The sequence below is a fragment of the Sinocyclocheilus grahami genome, unplaced genomic scaffold, assembly GCF_001515645.1.
Source record: "Sinocyclocheilus grahami isolate Dianchi unplaced genomic scaffold, SAMN03320097.WGS_v1.1 scaffold340.1, whole genome shotgun sequence".
NCBI lineage: Eukaryota > Metazoa > Chordata > Actinopteri > Cypriniformes > Cyprinidae > Sinocyclocheilus > Sinocyclocheilus grahami.
In genome coordinates this window covers 295,333-317,301 of record NW_015505519.1, presented here as the reverse complement: position 1 = coordinate 317,301, position 21,969 = coordinate 295,333, and the positions used below count along the sequence as shown (strand labels likewise).

The 21,969-nt window shown below is 34.8% G+C and overlaps 1 protein-coding gene and 1 long non-coding RNA gene across 2 annotated transcripts in view; one reads left to right on the top strand and one right to left on the bottom strand.

Annotated features, from left to right (window-relative positions):
- slc35f1 (solute carrier family 35 member F1) overlaps positions 1-21,969 on the top strand; it is a 100,695-nt gene that overhangs the window by 6,413 nt on the left and 72,313 nt on the right. The window lies entirely within an intron of this gene.
- LOC107603091 (uncharacterized) overlaps positions 15,099-21,969 on the bottom strand; it is an 18,677-nt gene continuing 11,806 nt past the window's right edge. The window contains exon 3 of the long non-coding RNA XR_001611097.1: positions 15,099-15,173. This is a non-coding gene — a long non-coding RNA (uncharacterized lncRNA). The remainder of the gene's footprint in view (positions 15,174-21,969) is intronic.

Below are 21,969 nucleotides of genomic sequence, written 5' to 3'. Positions count from 1 at the left end.
AAATAGTATATTGAAACCAAAATATCATATTTTGGTTTTGATACTTGGGGGTGGGATCTTTGACCACTTCGATAGTTTGTATTATACAACTCTGTATTCAACTAACTTTATAATGCAATCAATACAGGGGTGAGTTTCTGGATCCTGGCAGTTTTTGACTATTCACATATATTCTTTATGATACACTTGATATATTATAAGATACATCTACATAATGTACATGTTTCATTATTTGTGTTTCTATAATCAGATAGCATCATGAGCTTGGTCTGATCCATCATGCTTAATGTTCTCTTTGTCTGTCTTCCTTTCCAAAGCCCAGTAATTGAAACGCTTGTTTGGATGAAGAAGGTCATACTTATTTATGGGATTTGATGTCATATTGTATTTTTGGTTGCTTAAAGCAATGGAATATAAAGCTTAATTGGAGGGAAAAATCTGATTTCATTAATAACCCTCAAGGTTGTTTTGCCCTGGATGATTGTCTTCCATTTAGATAGTAACCACTGAAAGGAGTAGCTCACTCAAAAAGTAAAATGTCCATAATGTTGTTCGAAACCTTTGTGCTTTTTGGAGCTAGAGAGCATCTGGTAATGCTTCCATTGCAAGAGCAACATAATGATTTTACAAAAATGTTTAATCCATGGCAAATATATGGGTGTGGAACAAAATGAGGGCGAGTAAATAATGACAACCTTCTCTCTCTCTCTTTTTTGTGCAGTAAACTATCCCTTTAAACTTGTACCAAGGGTAAACCTGCCACGTTGCTGCTTTTCTCAGTGTGCAACGGGGTTGTGGAAACAACGTGACATAATAAGATATAAAATATGCAACATCTAGTAATTCCCGATGGCATGTTAGGAGCAGAACAAAGGAGTTTGTCCTCCTCTACCTTCAGTAGAGCTCTTTTCCGTCCTCACCTCATGGGGAAAATGAATTGACTTTGGAATATGTGTGTACGTTAGTGTTCAGATCCTTTGTTTCAGTAATTAATATTGTGCCAGTCAACCGTAAACTCTATGAAAATAATTTTTTGGAGGGAAAGAGGTTATTTTCTCTGACACATGGATAGTGAGGACAGCTAAGCTAAATCTAAACACGTTTCGTCTGTAGAAAAACCCATGAGGTTCACACGGCACAGGAAGCTTTGCTTAAGATATCTTTCTTGCATTACAGCTAATAATGTTTGCAAATGGATCAACGTTGTTTTAGGGGGAAATTGCTAATGTTTTACAATGGATTATATTTCTTTGAAATTGATCTACCCAGCTAGTTCTGTGGCATATGGAGGGGATGGGCTTCTTGGTAAAAAGTTAAAGGGATAGTTCACCGGAAAACGAAAATTCTGTCATCATTTACTCACTCTCAAGTTGTTACAAAACTGAATGAATTTCTTTCTTCTGCTGAACACAGCAGAAAATATTTTCAAGAATGTGGCAGTTTTTGGTTCCTATTGACTTCCATAGTATTAGTACCCCCCCCACTGTTTGGTTACCCACATTCTTCAAAATGTCTTTTATGTTCAGAAGAAGAAAAAAACTCAAATAGGTTTGGGTGTTAAATCATGAGAGGATTTGTTTTAATTTTTTTCATAATTCAACTTTTTTTATTGTTCAACAGTCAAAACTTCGTACATCACCACAGTATTCAATATTCACCTTTCCAAACAATTACATATTCAGCCACTAGTCACCATCAATGTTATAAAACAAAAGCACATGGAAATGTAACAGTTGTTAAGGAGTCCTGCTCATCAATCACACCATTTTTATATGCTGCCAAAAATGATCCCATGTTTTTTTTCATTTCTCCCTCACTCTGCAGTCTCCCCAACATGCACTCATATGATGCAATTTCAATCATCCCATCAATCCAATCTTTCAAATCTGGGGTTTTGGGGCATTTCCAATTGCGCAAGATCATCTTAATAAGGGTAAAAGCATTTTTTTGCTATATTAGGTACAGCTGATTTATCTCCAAGAAGGCATAATTGTGGTTCCACAGGTAAATTATAGCCCAACCACTCTTCAAGTATTCTCAGAATTTTACGCCAGAATGGCTGAACTAAAGAACATTCCCAAATCATATGTAAATAAGTGCCCTCTTCTTCCTTACATTTCCAAAAGAGATTATTTCCAGCTATCCCCATCCTGTAAAGTCTAGATGGTGTATAATAGTATCTATGTACTATTTTGTAATGAATGAATTTTCCCCTAGCTTCCCTTATGTTCTTACCCACATTAGATAAGAGATCCAGCCAGTCATCATCATGAATATTAATCCCCAAATCCTTCTGCCATATTGTTTTCAGGTAATTACAAGTATCTGTAGTTACATTAAGCATTGATTTGTAACACATAGAAGCAGTTTGAGTTCAGAGAATTTTCATTTTTGAACTAATGCAGCAGTCATTTTCCAAATTTTTTTTAACACTTTTCTTAACTCTGAAAACAATGATGCATGTTAATATTTTAGTATTAATGTGCTGTAATTGATCTGCTATATATATATATATAAACGAATCCTCAAAATGTTTCAGATTTTGCCCCTGAAACAAAGATCTCAACCTTTCAGACAGCATTGAATGCTTACAGCAACCACATGGTAGATTATTTGAAAATATATATAATCAGAAACCTTGGTACAAGATTATTATTTTTTTTTAATCAAACGTCCACTTTGAACGTGGCAAGTTCTTCTAGTCATATGTACTTGAGTTTTTCACATTGTCGGAGTTAAGACGTAATGTAATCTTCGAAGAAAGTGGCTCCTTTTCTTAGCAACCCAGGAGATAATGCATGGAATGTTCATGGCTCATTGAGGAGCGGGTGGGCTGATGTTATTGTTCTGATGCACCCAAGCCATTCACATGACTGCGTGGACTTCCTGGGTCTAACAGCGCAACTTTGTTCTCATTTCCCGTGGCACCATTACTGCACGGCCGACAGCTGAAATCATGTCAAATGTTAAATGAAACGTGCCATTCATCCCTCTGAGGCTTGAAGGCAGAATCCTCTGAAAGGTGTTACAAAGTATCTTTTTAATTTGGATCTTTATTCTAAGAAAAGATTCTAAATTATGATTAATCAGATAAGCTCCAAAATTGAATTACAAACAAGTTGTTCTATATGACACACTTTTATTAGTGAGCTTTGGAAGAAAAGTCCTATATATACGAATAGTGAATTTTTGCTTCAAGTCTAGAACTTATTGATCCAGTATTTCTCCTTTCAGAATAACAGTGGAGCAGATCTGATGATTTCTGCTCTCAGAAATTCTCCCAATAATGAGCCTCATAGTTTTGTTCGCAGCTTAATGCCCATTTATTGCTTTGTGGAACATTTATGAGCAATTTAATCCAGGCGTCTTAATCAGCTTTATTTCGACTTAGCAGGACACTCTTTAACTCCTTCCTCTGTACAGTTGAAACTTTAATGTATTTATTTCATTTTTTGGCGAAGAGGATGATGTGAGCAGAATGATGTGCTGCATTAAAATGTATTTAGTATGATTATGCACTTATAATGGTTGTTTCCTATCATTTACTTAACCTTCTTGCAGATCTATATATTTTCCTCCTTCCATTGAACACAAATGAAGACATTCCTTTTCCATCACTTTTCCATGCTATTAAAATGAGGATTTAGGATTTCAAGCAACAACAAAGATGCAAAAGTATCATAAAAGTTCATATGACTCATTCGCTGTTAGGGATGTAACGATTACCGGTTTGACGATAAATCATGATAAAATTCCCCACGGTTAGTATTACCGTTTCATCTTTTAATTATCATTAAAACCGTATTAGAGTACAGCGATTTGAACAACTCGCGATAAATAAATACTGTCCAGCATAAAGCACAATTTTAAGTATTAAGTAACAGTTTTAAGTAACAGTCTCACATGCACACAGCACGTAGAGTAGTTTCGTTTTGAGTGAAAACAGGGCGGAAAAGCTGGGAGGTTTTAAAAGAATTATACAAATAAATATATGAATGAATTATGTGAATGTACCTCTGAAGGTTCGGACTGTCTTCAGAAACGATTCGATGGCATTTTGTTTTCATTTTCGCTCCATGTAATGCCTAAAGGACGTTTTCTTAATCGCAATACTGCTTTGTCCACGGAGTTTACGGGAAACTGCTTTTCCATAAGCGCCACCTGCTGTCAGCGAGTGGATTTACAGAGACTTATATTTGCATTCAGCTTGCGTGCGGTTTCTGTCTGGCCAAAAATGGACCGAATTTGCATGCACTACTGTAAATTTTGACCAGTTGATGAAAAACAAGCTTATGTGAATTCTACACATTTAAACAATTCAGATAAGTTATTTAGAATTATTATGGAGCAGATAAAATACAAACATGCATGTATATATTTAAGAAAAATATGTTATGTTTATATATTAAATATATTTATATATAATATAAAGTATATAAATATATACATGTAAATACATATTTTCTAAATATATACTGTACGTGTATGCCTTTATATATAAATAATAAATGTACACAGTACACACACATATATTATATAAACAATTTTTTTTATTTTGGATGCGATTAATCACGATTAATCTTTGCCCAGCACTAACTATGCTCACCAGTTTGTTAAAAATACGGTAAATATAAAATAATTGTATAAATATATAATATAAATAAAGTTACTGCCATTCAAAACAACTGTTTTCTATTGTAATATACAGTATTTAAAAATGCAGTTAATTTCTGTTATGCAAAGTTACATTTTTAGCAGCCTTTACTACAGTACACACACACACTATTATTAGAATTCTTTTTTAAAAATCTTTATTTCATTACAAAAAGTAAATTTTTCATAAAATGTATATTTCCAAATCTCACAGTGTCTTCAATTAAGTTCCATTAACATGAATATCATGTAGCGGGGCTGTGCATACATATTTATGACTGGCTTTCTTTCTCCTTTGCTGTGTTCATGGGTGGTCTAAAAATAATCAAATATCACACACTCCCATCATCAACTGAGTGGAAAATGTCTGAAAATGTTGCCATTTCCAAACTCAGCAGTTGGGTTCACCAGTAAATATTTTGGAGCGCTGGAGTTGTGTGTGTGTGTCAGCAATGAGTTTTGTCAGTGTTTTGCCCAGACATGTGAACACCTCAGATCATTAATGCATCTATTCTGATTGTGCTTAGAGGTGATGGTGAATTTGGCTTTTGACAATATGGCCAAATCGATCATAAATGAAAAAAAAGAAAATCCTTTCCTCTTAATTAATTGCCCCTCACAGCGTTGCAGCAAAGTCAAATATCATCATTCACTTGACGTCTGATTCCCTCCAGTGAAACGTGATTAATCGAGGTGAATTCAGGAGTGAAGCCTCGTGTGTCAGTCTGCCGGTGAATGAAGGATGCTCAGGATTCAATTAGTCTCAGCATGTGCCACTGGGAAGCAGGTGCTTTGATAGGATGCAGGATGAACAATCTTAGTGTGATTCATCTTGAAATTTCCACTCATATTGCCCAACTCAAAAACACTGGCACGCTCTGTCACATTTTAATGGGACATATCATACGCTTTTGTAGCAGAACCTGAATTTATAATGTTACTCAAGGTTTCATGCTCCTAAAAACAACGTTTTAGTTTAAAGGCACAATTTGTAATTTTCGCCGCTAGAGGGCGCATATTCAAAATAAACAAATAGACAAAGGCATAATTTGATGACGCCGTGACTGAGTGTGGAATCATGGGAGTTGTCGTCTTCATCCCCACAGCCGATGCAATCTGACGGGACTCGGCCAGAAATCATGTTCATGGATGAGCTAATGATTTATTAACGTAGTAGAATGAAGCAGGGTGAGGCTGAAAGCCGTCAAAGCGAAACGAGGCCACTGAACGAGCGTGACACACGGCTCGAAAGCAGCGGAGCTTTTATTATGCCACAGTCGACCGCTTCCACTCCTCCCGGTCGTGCGTATGTGGGGAAAAAAGCAGCGCTGTTTTATCATACTAGATACATTTGAAAGTTCTGTTATAATGCTACTCTGTGCGGTCGTCACCGGTCTATTAAAACGCACAACATATTAAAGCGTCTTTGGTGTTTCCATGTTTTCTACAAAACAAAACCGGAAATCGTGGGGTTATGACGTCATTGGCAGGCGACACAATGACACTATGGACACACTCCGTGTCACTAGTTAAAATTGCTTATTTCTCTGGGTTTATACATTCTTCGAAACATTTGGGATAATGTAAGTACACCAGTCAGCAAAATATATAACACTGTTCTAGTGGTTTTTGGATATTTTAATAAAAAAATCTTACATATTGTGCCTTTAACATCTCCATTTTCACCCTCCTTGCTGTTTTTGCCTCTTTCGTGTTAACCCTGTAAAGCCTGACATATGAAATAATGGTCAGATTTTTTTTTTGTTGATCTTTTGAAGTAAAACTAGTTTATGTACTGTGAAACATAGTGTAACCTGAACTGACAGCTTCCCAAGACCATTGAAATGTCACAGAATTCCTTAACACATGTCACTGATGACCGTCTGGTCTGATCTCAGCAGATTGTGTGGCACATTTTAGCACAGATTGTTTTGTGAACTTGTCGAAATATACAGGTTTTGCGAAGAGAGTGTTTGCATAGACATCTTGAAGGGATAGTTCAGCCAAAAATGAAAATTCTGTCAACATTTTCTTATCCTCAAGTTGCTCCAAACATTGTATGACTTTTTTTTCTGTATTTTTTTATTTATTTTTTTTACAAAGAATGATGGTAATCAAACAGTTGCGGGTATCCATTGATTTACATTGTACCCTTAAAGGTACATATTAGTACCTAAAGTGTACATATTAGTACCTAAAAGGTACAAAAGTGAACCTTTTGAAAAGGTACCGCCCTGTGACAGCTTTTGTACCTTTATTTCTGAGAGTGTACGGAAAAAATACTATGGAAGTCAATGGAGACCATCAACTGTTTGGCTACCAACATTCTTCAAACTATCTTCTTTTGTGTTCAAAAAAAGAGAGAAAGTCATATAAGTTTGGAATGATATATGGGTGAGTATGAACTTGTCGAAATATACAGGTTTTGCGAAGAGAGTGTTTGCATAGACATCTTGAAGGGATAGTTCAGCCAAAAATGAAAATTCTGTCAACATTTTCTTATCCTCAAGTTGCTCCAAACATTGTATGACTTTTTTTTCTGTATTTATTTTTTTTTTTTTTACAAAGAATGATGGTAATCAAACAGTTGCGGGTATCCATTGATTTACATTGTACCCTTAAAGGTACATATTAGTACCTAAAGTGTACATATTAGTACCTAAAAGGTACAAAAGTGAACCTTTTGAAAAGGTACCGCCCTGTGACAGCTTTTGTACCTTTATTTCTGAGAGTGTACAGGAAAAAATACTATGGAAGTCAATGGAGACCATCAACTGTTTGGCTACCAACATTCTTCAAACTATCTTCTTTTGTGTTCAAAAAAAGAGAGAAAGTCATATAAGTTTGGAATGATATATGGGTGAGTAAATGATGACAACTTTCATTTTTGGGTGAAATCTCTTTAATGGTGCATAAGTAGAAAAACTTGTTTGTTTAATTATAAGATCAGCGAAAGAGTGGAAAATGTTTTTTTGCACAACAAAATTGGACTAACATTATAAGCTGACTTCAGTGGAAAAATGTAAAACATGAGCTCTTTTTAGTTTTATGAATATTCAGGAATTTATTTTAAAATATTGATTAATTTGTGTTGATTCAGTGCATTATAACAGTTCAGTTTTTCTTGAAGCACAGATTTTCCTGTTTGCCTTATTTAGTGTTTTTTGGATCACACTCTGTGTCCCGAGAATTTCTTTTTAGTCCTAATGAAAACAGTTCTCTGGGCATTTCTAGCTGCTGAAGCAGAGCCTCAGAAACGGCACCTAAGAGATTAAAGAGAGAAGGAAAAACTCAGTGATTTATCATGTCTTAGGGGTTAATTAAAGGGCTGGACCGTCCCTGTTTGGCATGACACAAGGATTTCATGTTCATTTCCTTGTGCTGAAATGGAATGCACTCTCCATTTCCTGTCCCCTAGTGTCCAATAAACAGATATTACGACAAAGACATTTCAGTGCCATTAGTCAATATCCGCCGCTGATAACATCTAAGCGTGTCAGATTACACACTGTGAATGCAATAAGGATCTGTAAAATCAAATTCAGAGTGTATACTGATACTCTAATGCACTAACGCCCAGTTTTTGGGATATTGCATATCAAGGTGTTTCTTCAGCTACAGGCACTTTTGTGCCCTAGGCTTGATATTTAGTTTAAATTACATTTTTGTATCCTTGTTCCAGACTTCCAATCTGAAAAACAACTGGTGTAGAAACAGTTTTCACTCAGAAATTGCTAGTACATTTTACAATACAAATACAATAACAAGGAAATAGCAATTAATACATTGAATCAAACGCATTTTGAAGTAGAAGACTGAAAGTATTTTCTTGTTAAACATACTTCAATAACCTTTGTTTTATGTACTTCAAAATAAACCTATATAATAACTGTTTAACTTCAATAAAATAATTGTTACAGTGGAAAATATATCAAAATATAATTTCTTATCACTTCTTCAACTATTTTTGTATATATAAATTGTGATCATCTAAACAAAATTTAAATAATAATTTAAATTATAGTCCGAGAAAGAAATCTTGACCAGGGGTGAATCAGGTAATCACAAGCGAGACTATGGGTGCTCCAGAGAGGGAAGAAAATGTCAAAAACAAAAAGTGGATCCCATTAAAAAAAAAATTATAAAACAAAAAATAATAATTTAAATTATTTGCATTTGTTGCATGGAAATGTTTCAATGTAAATATCACTTATGGACACTATATTATGTGTTATAAACAATATATTGTGTAAATTTTGTTTTCAATTATTTTAAAGGCAAGTTTATTTATATAGCACATTTCATACACAATGGTAATTCAAAGTACTTTACATAAAAAAATAAAAATAATAATAACAATAAAATAAAAGGATACAAATTTTAAAATGATAAAAAATAATTAAAATGACTTAAAACAGTTAATAATAAAAATACGAGGATACATCAAATATAGTGCAATTAAATAAAAAGTGTGAAAATATTATTTATTTAAAATCCTACCTATGAAATTAGTCTTAGAAAGAAAAGTAGTTGGCCATTTTATTTAATATGTCATTTCCATTACTGACATTTCCATCACAAAAAGATCAAAACATTGGAGATATGGTGGAAATGATATTTCAGAAAAATTACCTTCTGTGATGCATGTTTGTTCACTCTTGTATGTTCACAATGTTGTTAGCGGACAAATTACATTAATTAGAGAACTTGAAAAGTGTTTATCCGTATAGAGTTTCTTTTCTAAAAGTCCACAGGGCCAAAAGTGCCCATAGCTTGGATGAGACTAAAGATTTTATGCCAGACACATTTGAGCGTTTCTATCAGCTTTGAAAACACCCTGCCAAGTCCAGTCTCCCAGGATATTCTGAGATCAGAGTCAAAGGTCATTATAGAGAGGATGTGTCCCTGAAGATGGCAGGAGTCCAATTTAGCAGTGTCTTCATGACTGCCAAGGAGTGATATAAGGCAAGGAGCATCCGCACATAATCAAGGCATTGATCGCACTGGGGCTGTTTGAACATTTTCTCCACACCTCCAGCAGCCATGCAGACTAAGGGCCAGCTTAACTAAACAGGGCAAATTAGCGCGAGAGCGCAATTCCAAAACTTCATTGAAATAATTGAAGCTTGGAGGGGAAATTTCTGTGGGCGATTTACTAACAACCGCGCAAATGAAAGATCACAGACGCAACATCTCATTTACATATCGACCAACACAATATACCAAGCGCAGCGCAAATTAGCGTAGTTGCAAATAAAGAATAAAGAAATAAAGAAGCCACAGTACGTTGAAAAGAACCGGAGGCCAAAAAATGAAGGGTTGCAAGAAGTTTTGATAGACCTGGTATTTCGTGACTCCTAACTGGGGGTTCCAAGTCGTCTTTTATTTCCTGAAGCAAATTAAAAATAACATGGCTTGGCAAATGATATGTTTGGACAATGTGGTGTTCTTGCTTTCTAAATAAATGAATACGTGTGGAAAAAATCCTCCCCCTTCTACCATGTGCTCTCTGTTCTCTGCGGGGCCTCCTCTTAGCAAAAATATTTGCAGCCGTTTCAAACGCAAAATAGTTTAAGACACGCTTTATTTGGGCGTTAAATAATGGCGAAAATACCACTACTTTGACGAGCGCAAACGTTAGTAAATCTCGTTGCCTGGTTCATACTCTCCCTCCATAAATTTTGCGTCTGAAAGGGAAACTCCTTACAAATGCATATTCAGTAAGGTCAGGGACAAAAATAACTGTCCATGCCTTTTCAGCGCTAATTCATCACTGCGCGTCTTTCGTAAAATCCTGACAGTATTAGTTTAACGCTGGCGCAAGCTGTTAGTAAAACTGGCCCTAGATGTTCACACTGGAAGAACACAAAATGCTTTTCCGTGGATCTTTTCGATGACAAAATGAAGGCAATGGAGTGTTTATGTATCTATACTATTAACATATTGCAATATTTATTGATAATATACTTTGAACTATTGAATACCCTAAATTATTTGGATATGTTGCAAAATATATGCAACACTGTGTCCTAACGAGATGCAATAAAGCACTGCGTGAGTGTGAGAAAGGTAAAATCGCTGTGAATTTTTGACCAGTTGTGACTGCACTTTTTTAATAGCATTTTTTGTTTGGGCTGTGTTGCAATAGTATGCTAGTTTATCAATCTTTCTACACTATGTAGTATGCATATTGTGCACAGAATGTAAATTTTCTGTATGCATGGAGTACTGTGGATGGAAGGATGCAATATTGTGCATTATACAACAAAGCACACGGCACAGAATAATATAACCCACAATGCAATACGTGTAATCTTTCATTCCCAGTGTAATGAATGAACCAGAAAAAATTAAAATGTTTGACATAAAATTGATTGATAAATAATCATTAGGTTATAATTTTAGATAACCTAATATTACTAAATATTATATTTAAATATGTTAATTTTTATATAATATTCTATTTAAATATAGTATATTTATATTTTTGTGATACACATATTTTATATTTGATATATTTAAAATATAATAATCTTTATATTTATTGTATTTCTATAATATTAATATATAATATATTGTAATATATATTATAATATATTTTAAAATTATATTTCTATAATTGTGTGTATGTATGTGTAATTGTGACAATTTGTGAAATTTACTTTCAGTATGGACAAACAAATTGCTTGTTACCGGAAACTTACCGATGTTAGTCTCAACAAGTGGTTTGTTTTTAGGCTTAACTAGTTTTTATTAAATTACATGACTGTCATCCAAGATGGAGAGCTAACATACTGCGCGTTTACCTTTTTAGCATTTGATAAATCGACACATCGCATACATCTCAAATATCATGTCATGCAATGAAAGACCTGAGGAGCTTTTCAATACATATACTGCTCTCTTTATGTCATTAGTCACATTTTACTCTGGATTCTGATGTTTAAATTCTTCTGTCTGACATCACCGGCCCTGAGAGTTTTCCCAAGATGCACTTAGCATGCACAGACACCTCTTTTAGCACGCACACTGAGCACTCCAGACTCTGGAGCAGAGCAGCTAAGCTAAGCTAAGCTAAGCAGAGCGGGGCCGTGTTAAATTACATGACTGTCATCCAAGATGGAGAGCTAACATACTGCGCGTTTACCTTTTTAGCATTTGATAAATCGACACATCGCATACATCTCAAATATCATGTCATGCAATGAAAGACCTGAGGAGCTTTTCAATACATATACTGCTCTCTTTATGTCATTAGTCACATTTTACTCTGGATTCTGATGTTTAAATTCTTCTGTCTGACATCACCGGCCCTGAGAGTTTTCCCAAGATGCACTTAGCATGCACAGACACCTCTTTTAGCACGCACACTGAGCACTCCAGACTCTGGAGCAGAGCAGCTAAGCTAAGCTAAGCAGAGCGGGGCCGTGAACGTGGCTTCACTTATGAACAGGGATCTCGGGGCAGAACGAGGGGGTCGGATCATTGACTTGTGGTAACTCATTAGCCCACCTGGCAAACCTTAAACTACATTATTATTCTTCTGTGGTTTTTCTCTTTAGCCCTGATGCCTCTGATGGAACGGGTCCATATACTCCCATCACTGGTTAATGAGGTTTAGGCTTGACTAACTGGGTCAGGCTTCAGGAGCCACAGCTAAAGACCTTCATGTGCTCTCAGGAGTAAATGTGAAAGAGTCCCTCAAGGTATAGATTAAGAGAATAAGACTGAAGACTAGGAAGAGGGGAAAAAGACAGGAGAGGAAAATTGGAGATTAAAAAAAAAGTCGATGTTGGAAGGGGAAGTAAGCAGGAAGATTAAAAAAAACATGAAATTATGCTATTTTCTGCAATTCACCTCTGATTTAGTTTGTTTACAAACCTGTCTTTAAATTTAGCATCATATACTACACTAAAAAAAGGTGTTTAAACAATTTTCACTCAGAAATTGCTTGTAAATTTCACAAATAATTACAAAGAAAAAGAAAGAAAGACTGGAAATAGTCCAACAGAAAGACTGAAACAGAATTAGAAAGACTGAAATTGTCCAATAATTTTTATTTTACAACTTAAAAAAACAAATCATTTTTTTGGGGTATATGAGTAATGTTTATTCTTATGACAAATTGCTTGGTTTACTAGTCACTCTGATTAAAAGTATGTTAATTAATAAATGTAGTGTAAATTGCTATTCATTTGAATGGCCATCAAATAATTGGTTAATATTTTTCCACCCATGCGTCAAAAAAAAGAAAGTTAAAATATATTTTGATTAAACATTATGAATATATTTTAGAATAACGTCCATCATTATTCCTCATGAATCAATCTAGGGAGCAGAGACATATGAGAAATTTAATGGAGCCTGAATTTAATTTGATTTACTGAAGCTGAAATGTGTTTATTGTTAATATACTTAAGGCAAGATACAATGGGTGAATAGGGTAAAAATGTTCCAACTAACAGATAATGTCATACTTCTCCATCTGATTAATCACAGTACATTAAGAAAATTGTGTATTGCAAGTTTTCTGAAATAATATATTTAAATATGCACATGCAATACTAACTAATTAAATATGCACTCATTTGCATATATTTTCAAAAATCCGAATACTTGATAGACATTTTGTTGAGTTGGTGTTACAGAGGGAAAATATATATATTTTTATCGCTCCATAAATCTGAAAATACCGTTAACTGCCAGAAAAAAAATCGACATGTTTTTAGGAATAAAATGTTATACAATTCAGAGAAATTATATATGAACAAACCTCTCTATAAAAACCATCAGAATATAGGAATGAAACTGTAAAGTTTGGTGTATGTAAGGGAGTAGAGATTTCTGACTAAATGTTATTTTAAATAAAATCAATATGCAAATAGATAAAGTGGAATAAAATAAACATTTAAACATGTACTTTGGATGTTTTTCTTTTACATGTAGAAATTACTATATCTAGCTTGTAGCTTGATTCACTTGAATGTTTTGGTTTAAGACCCTATAGAGGGAAAATAGTGGGAAACCGGTTTGAAAACAGTCATTATTTTTGCAATTCCATTTGGTGATGCAGAAATGACACAATTCACCTTTAAAGAAAGAAACTGTTAAATGAAGAGGAAGGAGCGAGTGAGGCATTAGCCCCTCACCCTCTTGTTCAATAAGAGCCTGTTCCATCAGACATGCTGTGCACATGCTTCATGAATAGATGTGTTTGTGAGGAAGCCATCCTGTGAAATATCAGCCCTCTCCTTGTGGGGTCACGAATGTGGGAACAAAGAGAGATTCTGTGTATGTGAGCAAGAGGATGTCATCGCACATAAGACCCATCAGTTATGGATATTTTTAGGACGGAGAACATTCAGGGAGCCCAAATTTATGCTATTGGTTGATGCTCAAATGGGGAAACAGCCTATGAATGGATTTTAATTGACTCTGCATATCAAGCTGGGATATTAGAGAATTCTATATACACTAGGGCTGTCAAAAAAAATTTGAATTTCGAATATTCGAATATATAATTTTAGGTGTGCGTCAAGGAGGTAGATTTATCAGTGGCGCATGAGATGTGATGATGATGTAAGTGTCGTTGCATTATAATGTTTTTGTTAACCTATCCAGTTGAAGCCACTAGATGTGGCGCTGCTGCGTTGTTCATAAAGAGAAGATCTGGTTTACATCAAAACTGAAACCAAGCCGTTCACACGAGGGACATCTATCACTGTTGCACTCGCGTCTTGCACAAAGGAGCTGCATGATTAGAAAGCCATGCAAAATTAATGCAAGTTTAACTTTGAAAAAAACATAAACATTATATATTTTTCAAATATTACAATAAACACAAAAAAACATAGGCGCTTTTGGAGTTTTTAAACAAATTATTTTTTTGAAATTCTGTAATTCAGGTTCTATTAGGTCCAGCTCTCTGCAATTTACTTTGTTTGATGTCACTAGATGCCATAAGACATTTGAAAGAAATGTCTTATGCTCTCAAAACATTTATTTGATCAAACATACAATAAAAATAGTAATAGTGTAAAATACTGCTACAATTTAAAATAAAAAGTACTAGAAAAAAGAATCTTTCAAATAACAGCTTCTAAACAGGAGTTATTATATTATATGTGAAGCGAGTCAAATTGTCTATGTCTGCATCTAAATGTGTCATTGTGAGTTTCCTTTGCAAAAACAGGCTTTATAAAACACATTAACCCCACAATCCTATTTTACTCTGTGCCATAAGCACTTTAATTGATTATTAATTGAATTATGTTTCATTTTTATGTTTTCTAAGTAGTAATATACAAAATGACACAAGTGAATTTAGACCAAATTTCACACATTGTGTATTCTGCAATGTTTAATTATTTCAGGATGCACAAGACTGTCTACATTATAAAATATATCTGGTCTATCACAATCTAAAATAGAATCCATATCCTCCAGCTTTATATCATTCCCTTTATATGCATTCTGTATTGGGATACTGCTTCACAGCATCCTCTCACCTCATCAGTTGACTCACTCCTGTATCCAGAGCATCTCTCTGACAACAAGGTTGCATCATCCCTGGTCCAGAGCAGGGCTAATTTGCTAGCCGGCAGCTATCTGTAACATTCAGAGCGTCAAACAAACACAAATCAGTTCATCCACACAGCACTGTAATAATCCATGTATATTTACTGTATATTCACTGAAATGCATAATATACTGTACTTTTGTCATTAAACAGTGTATCAGATTGCTAGCTGTGCTTTTACATTTCAAAACAACGATTCAAATATAAAAAACGGCTCAAAAACACGCTCATAAAGCCTTACCAGACGCGCGTTCATTCCTCTCCACGGCACCGCTGAACGTTTTTCACCATATATAACTTGTAATATGATTATCATAGATTGATATTATCTGAGCCGCATGTGCAGAACCCTTTCCGTGTGGGAATCTCGCCTTCAAAACATACAGTCCATAAACTACAGAGTTCAAAACACCCAGCCGTAAATTCCTGGATGTGAAGACCCCCCTCTCCCCCCTCTAGTGACGCAGAGGTGTCAAATTTCACGGCTCTGAAATGGCCGCTGAGTTGAGAGACATGTAATCTGACCAATTGCAGTCCACAAGCGAACACAGATCTCTATAACATCAGACGCGCTGGTTGTGCGCGCCTATGATATGAAGAGCTCCTGTTTCCAGACGCGCGTCTATTTCTGAACCTGGACAAAACGCTATATATCTCACCGATGGAAGCGCGCAGAAACGTGAAAATTGTCTTGTTTGAAAGAGATCCTAATCTAAAAGATAATATAGAGTATATAGATATTTGTGGCTGTTTGCGGCTGACTGAAGCAGTGCTACGAGTATAAATGTAAATTCGCTCAGAGGTGACAAAATTTTACATCGTGATTCTATCGAAGATCATTCGATCTGTGATTGTCACACAATGAAATAATCTACATCGTCAAATTCCTGAGAATGAGAGCTTTCTTGTGATATGACTTCACTTTTTTGTGAAAAATATATAAAATACACATTCTTTGTAAAAATTATTCGCAATGGTTAGGCGGAAATTCGTGTGTGGGACGAATACATTTCTAAGCTTAATTGTACTGCTTTATGAATATAAAAAGGAATGGTATTCTTTGTAAAGAAGACACTCCAAGCTTTCAAATTAACCCATATATGGGCTGATACCATATAAGGAAGGCTATGTAAATGAAGCATAAACATTTTTAACGCGATTTTGGACCCATATCCGGGTCCGCAGAGTTTAACTGTTAAGCAACTTAATTAATTATAATTGGTTTATAAACATTATTTTAAACATTATGCACATTTTTTCACAGATAGTCATGTTATCTTATGCTTTGAATAAACGTGCATTAGTAATATTTTGCTCGATGCGCCCTCTTGTGGCCTCAGGAGAGAAGCCAAAAGCTTTTCTTCACCCTAACTGAAATTATGCATTTTAAATTTGAATATAATTCGAATTTTTATTTATATATAAGTACAAAATTCGAATTTAGTTTTTCAGCCATTTTGACAGCCCTAATATACACAATTAAGGGTATTGATGCAGGAAACATATTTATACATGTATGTTAAGTAATGCTAATTCCTAATGTAAAATTATGTAGTTTTATGTGTTTATTAGCTGTGTGGACCATATTATTGCACTGTATTTATTCAGTAGCATTTAGTATGATGAGAAATCGTCCTGAAACACGTTCCTTGTTTCTGTGGCTTGTATGCTATGTGATTGCATGCTATCTCTGGGCATCAGATTCATGCTGGATCACTGAGGATATATCAAAAGCCTTTCTCAATCCCTCAATAACTGATTGAACATTATTTAGCTGCATGATTAGAAAATGGATAGAGCTGTTATCATCAGATAAGACTGACCCGAGATGAACTCTCAAGCAAAGAGTGCTAATCATCATATCATATGTTATGGAGAGGCAGTAAAATCACAAGTTTTATATGGTTTGAGGGGCTGTTGGGACATGTTCTAGCATTTGTGCTATGTTAGTGTATAGCTTTATGCTATGTTTTTTATGTCTTGCTGTTTTTTAGTGTCTCACTCCATGAGCGCAGCATTTTAATCACCATATACAGTACACCATTCAAAAGTGTGAGTTTAGTCATTTTTTTAAAAGAAATACATTTTATTCAATATGATCAGAAGTGTCAGCAAAGGCATTTATAATATCACAATTTCTTTCTATTTCAAATAAATGCTGTTCTTTTGAACTTTCTATTCATGAAACAATCCTGAAAAAAGTATCACCTTTTACACAGAAATATTATGTTTCAATACATATATAAACAAATACATATACTGTATATGTTTTTAACATTGCTAATAAGCAGCAAATCAGCATATTAGAATTATTTCTGAAGGATCATGTGACACTGAAGAATGATGCTGAAAATTCAGCCTTGCCATCACAGGAATAAATACATTTGAAAATATATTAAACTAGAAAACAGTTATTTTAAATTGTAATAATATGTATACATTGCAATAATAATTATAATATATACTGTATTTATATTGTATACTGTACCATACACATACTGTACTGTATATATATATATATATATATATATATATATATATAGTATAGCACTAGAATATGATACAACATTATTTTTTTGTTTTCAATTAAGCGTGTGGACACGTCTTCCATCACACTAATGGGGTTTGATTCATAGATTATATGTGCTTTATGAAAAATTATATGTTGTGATCCAAACTGTCAAGATTTGCAGAAATCAAAGCAGTGTTAGCTGCTGATTTTCCCTCATATAAATGCTCTTTCCCTGATCTGCCATTGCGGAATTGCAAATGTTGTAGAAAAAGCTTGTGTTTGGTTTAAATATGCATCTGCTGAAGCAGGTAGAGAGATGAAGGTCTCTGCCAGCATAGACGTCTCCTCATATCTGACAGCTCAGTGCCTGCCTGGAGGACTGATGGGATATTGTAAAACTGCAGGGTTTGTTTTAGGCTCAAAGCCAGTGTGTTTGGCCCCACCGCTGTGTGTTTTTGGCGCATGGAGTCACTGATGCATCCTCTGTCGTGGAATGCAACTTCCTGTCTGATGAAAGAGTTGTTGCTTGTAGGAAATGCTGGCAGATTCCTTTGCTGGAAGACAGATGAAATTATTACGTCTGGCTTTTTCCTGCCTCAGATATGTGCTGCCGCCTTAGGGGGACGATATACATGTCACCTCACTGAAGGTTCTGCTAAGAGGCGAGTGAAAAAAGAAAACGAATTTGCATGTACACATCCTATCAGGAGTTTTTTTTTTTTAAGAAACATTTTCTTGCACATTCAGTTGTTTTGACAAAATGCCGAAGGCTGTGCACCTCCCAGCTTGCGTTCCCTCCTTTCTGCTTCATCTTCAATAAGGTAGCACTCCCGTCGGACCGGAGTATTGCTGGTCGATTCTTCGGTCGTGGCTGCTGCTGGCCGATGCCCCTTTGGAGATGCTAAAGTGGCTGCATTCCAAAGGCATCTGTAGAGATTTTGAGGAATGATTATCCCTGGGCTGCTATAATTCCCTTCTGAGCTGACACAACTCCAGCTTCACTGGCTCCTGCTCTGGGTTTTCATTTGTTGGTGTTTTTGATAAATAATGCAACCTCACCGATCAGCATCAGTAGTCTGCACGGCTTTCATAGAAGAATTAAGCTGCAAGGTCAGCTAAATGGGGTGGCTGTCCTGTGACTCAGGGCTGTGTGATTATGCTCAATAAAGTTTAAGTGTGTAATCTTTTTTTTATGTTGTTATGTCCAGGTTTAATGTGCAGAGATGACCAGGGCATGTGATCGGTGCTGGTAGAGGCACAAAAATGACACACTGCACTTTAAAAGAATGTTGTATTGAATTTAAAAACGGAATAACTTACATTTTAGTTTGTTTCTATAAAACGTATTATATAGCTTTGGAAGTTTTTGCCTAGACTACTTTTAAAATATGTATAATATTAATTAATTTAGGTAATATCACACAAGCAAAATCTGTTATTCTGAATAGCTGCGCATTTCAGCTGGCTTTGGCACGAGCAACACAATAGTGGCAAAAGTTATTAAATGAACCTTGACTGAATCATAGTTTTTTTTTTTTAAATGAATCATTTGAGCGAATGATTCAATGATTAACTCATAAAACAGTCACTTGCTTTGTTCTTGAGTGAATCAGTGTTAGAAAAGAATCATTTGATTGAATGATTCTGTGACTCACTAGTAAAGATTATTTATTTATTTATTCATTTATTTATACATGCCTGACTACTGTTCAAAAGTTTGGGGTCTGTAAGATTTTTTTTAATGTTTTTGAAAGAAATGTCTTATGCTCTCAAAACATTTATTTGATCAAACATACAATAAAAATAGTAATAGTGTAAAATACTGCTACAATTTAAAATAAAGTTTTTCTATTTTATTTTTCATAGATATTTTATTTATTATATATTTTTTTAATATTTCTGTGATGGCAAACTGAATTTTCAGCACTTTTCAGTGTCACGTGATCCTTCAGAAACCATTCTAATATGTTGATCTGGAGCTCAAGAAACATTTATTATTGTTGTCAATGTTGAAATATGTTTGTGCTACATTTCTGTCAGGATTATTTGATGTACAGTATAAAAAAGAAGAACAATATGCAAAATAGATTTTTTTGTGTGAATGTAAAATCTAATTTATGAATATAAATTTGTCTAGACTGTAACTTTTGATCAGTTTAATGCATTCTCGCCGAATAAAATTTCTTAAAATAATTATTTATGTATGTATTTATTTAAATATTTTCATGCTGTGTAACAATTATTTATGTTGTACACTGTATTTAACAATATTGTGTGTATTCCACATTTAAAAATGAACAGCATACAAGTTTGCAACAAATTAAGCATAATTTCATTTCAGAGTGAACTATTCCTTTAAGTGTGCACGCACAGTCATGAGCACATATTGTGTGTGGGCGGGAGTCCACAAGGACTAATTGGTTTGCATGTGTGCGTTGAGACTGCCAGGTGAAAAGCGGGCCGCTTCATTCGAGTCGGACTGAACGTGTGAGGAGTGTGAGGATCTGTGCTTATCTCACGAGCCTCTCTGGGAGGACTGTTTCACAGAACCACTGAAGCAGGAAATGTGGTGTAACCATGAACCGTGATTGTAGCCAGAACTAGCTTGTATCCAGTCAGCAAGGATTGCACCGTGTCTGCGACTTTCTAAAAGCATATATTATTTCAGTGTAATTCTTTGCGTTTAGGCCACCCTTCTCTCAGATAAGAACTATACTGTTGATTTGAATAATTCATGAGAGCGGTATGCCTGAGTAACTCCTTATTACCTTGTAAGAGCATTTATAAAATGAACATCTTGGATTATATTTAAAAAAAAGATGAAATAAGTTTGTGATTTAGTGCCCCGTGAAAAAGAAAGAAGATTTTAGGTTAGGATGTACCCATCCTGCTCATCGATATTCTTGTCAGCTAGGAGCAGCTCCTTTCTCTGTGACAATAAGAAAATAAATGAAGCCGCAGAAATTCAGGAGCATCATGGCACTTTTGTTCGTCCACGTACAGAGATTCTCATTCGTTCTTTTCAGATAGGTTGTCTTTAGCGGCTTTTGGGAACTGAGGCTCTGAGGTAATTACTCGTCTTTTAGAGAGGGTTGGAGTGGACGCACCCTCCAGACACATTGAATTGTATTGAATTCTTTAGAGCCTGATGCTTTTGATCTCAATAGTACCTTTGTGACAGACAATTCGGCCCAGCTAGTTTGAGTTGGTTGCTGGCTGCTGCAATGAAGTAATTGAGAAAAGTGTCAATTTTGGAATTTGATTCAGGTCAATTTTTGCTCCAACATTTTCATTGCTGACCTGAGGACCAAGGTGATTTACATAGTAGATTTAGATGTGTAGCTTACGTTTATAATGCAGGGGCGTAGATTACGCGGGGGACGTGTCCCCCCCCACTTTTAATATCACGTAAATTCGTCCCCCGCACTTTTTCGGGCAAGTGTATTCGCATAGAGGTTTTCAAGAGCGAGGAAATTCCTAATATGGACAAAAGCGTCCAGCTATCGCTGTATGAAAACAGTTGTTTTCACAGAAAACAGAAACGTTTGGAGACATGAAGACATTAAACATACGCTTGCGACAATATATGGTTTATTTGTGTTTGTCAAGTCATCGCCAGGTAATAAATAAAGTATATGAATAATGCAGTGCTAATTGACATAGCATTTATTACAGTATAGAAACTATTCTGCCTTATGTGATAAAAAAAGTGTTTGTAGTATATAAACAAATCATTATTATTGGTTATTGTCCAGCAGTTATCTGATTTCTAAGTCAATTAAAAGCTAGAAATTAGAGAACAATTAAAGTTGCCTATACGCCAATCAAAAGTTTTTGAACAGCAAGAGTTTATTGTTTTTTTAAAGAAGTCTCTTCTGTTCACCAAGCCTGCATTTATTTGATCCAAAGTACAGCAAAACAGTAAAAGTTTGAAATATTACATTTTAGTTTAAATATTAAATTTAAACTAGGCTATTTAAAATAACTATTTTCTATTTGAATATATTTAAAAATGTAATTTATTGTGATCTCAAAGCTAAATATTTTAGCATCATTACTCCAGTCACATGATCCTTCAGAAATCATTCTGATATTCTGATTTGCTGCTCAAAAAACATTTATTGTTATGATGTTGAAAACAGCTGAGTAGAATTTGTTCAGGTTTCTTTGATGAATAGAAAGCATTTATCTGAAACAGAAATCTTTTGTAACATTATAAATGTCT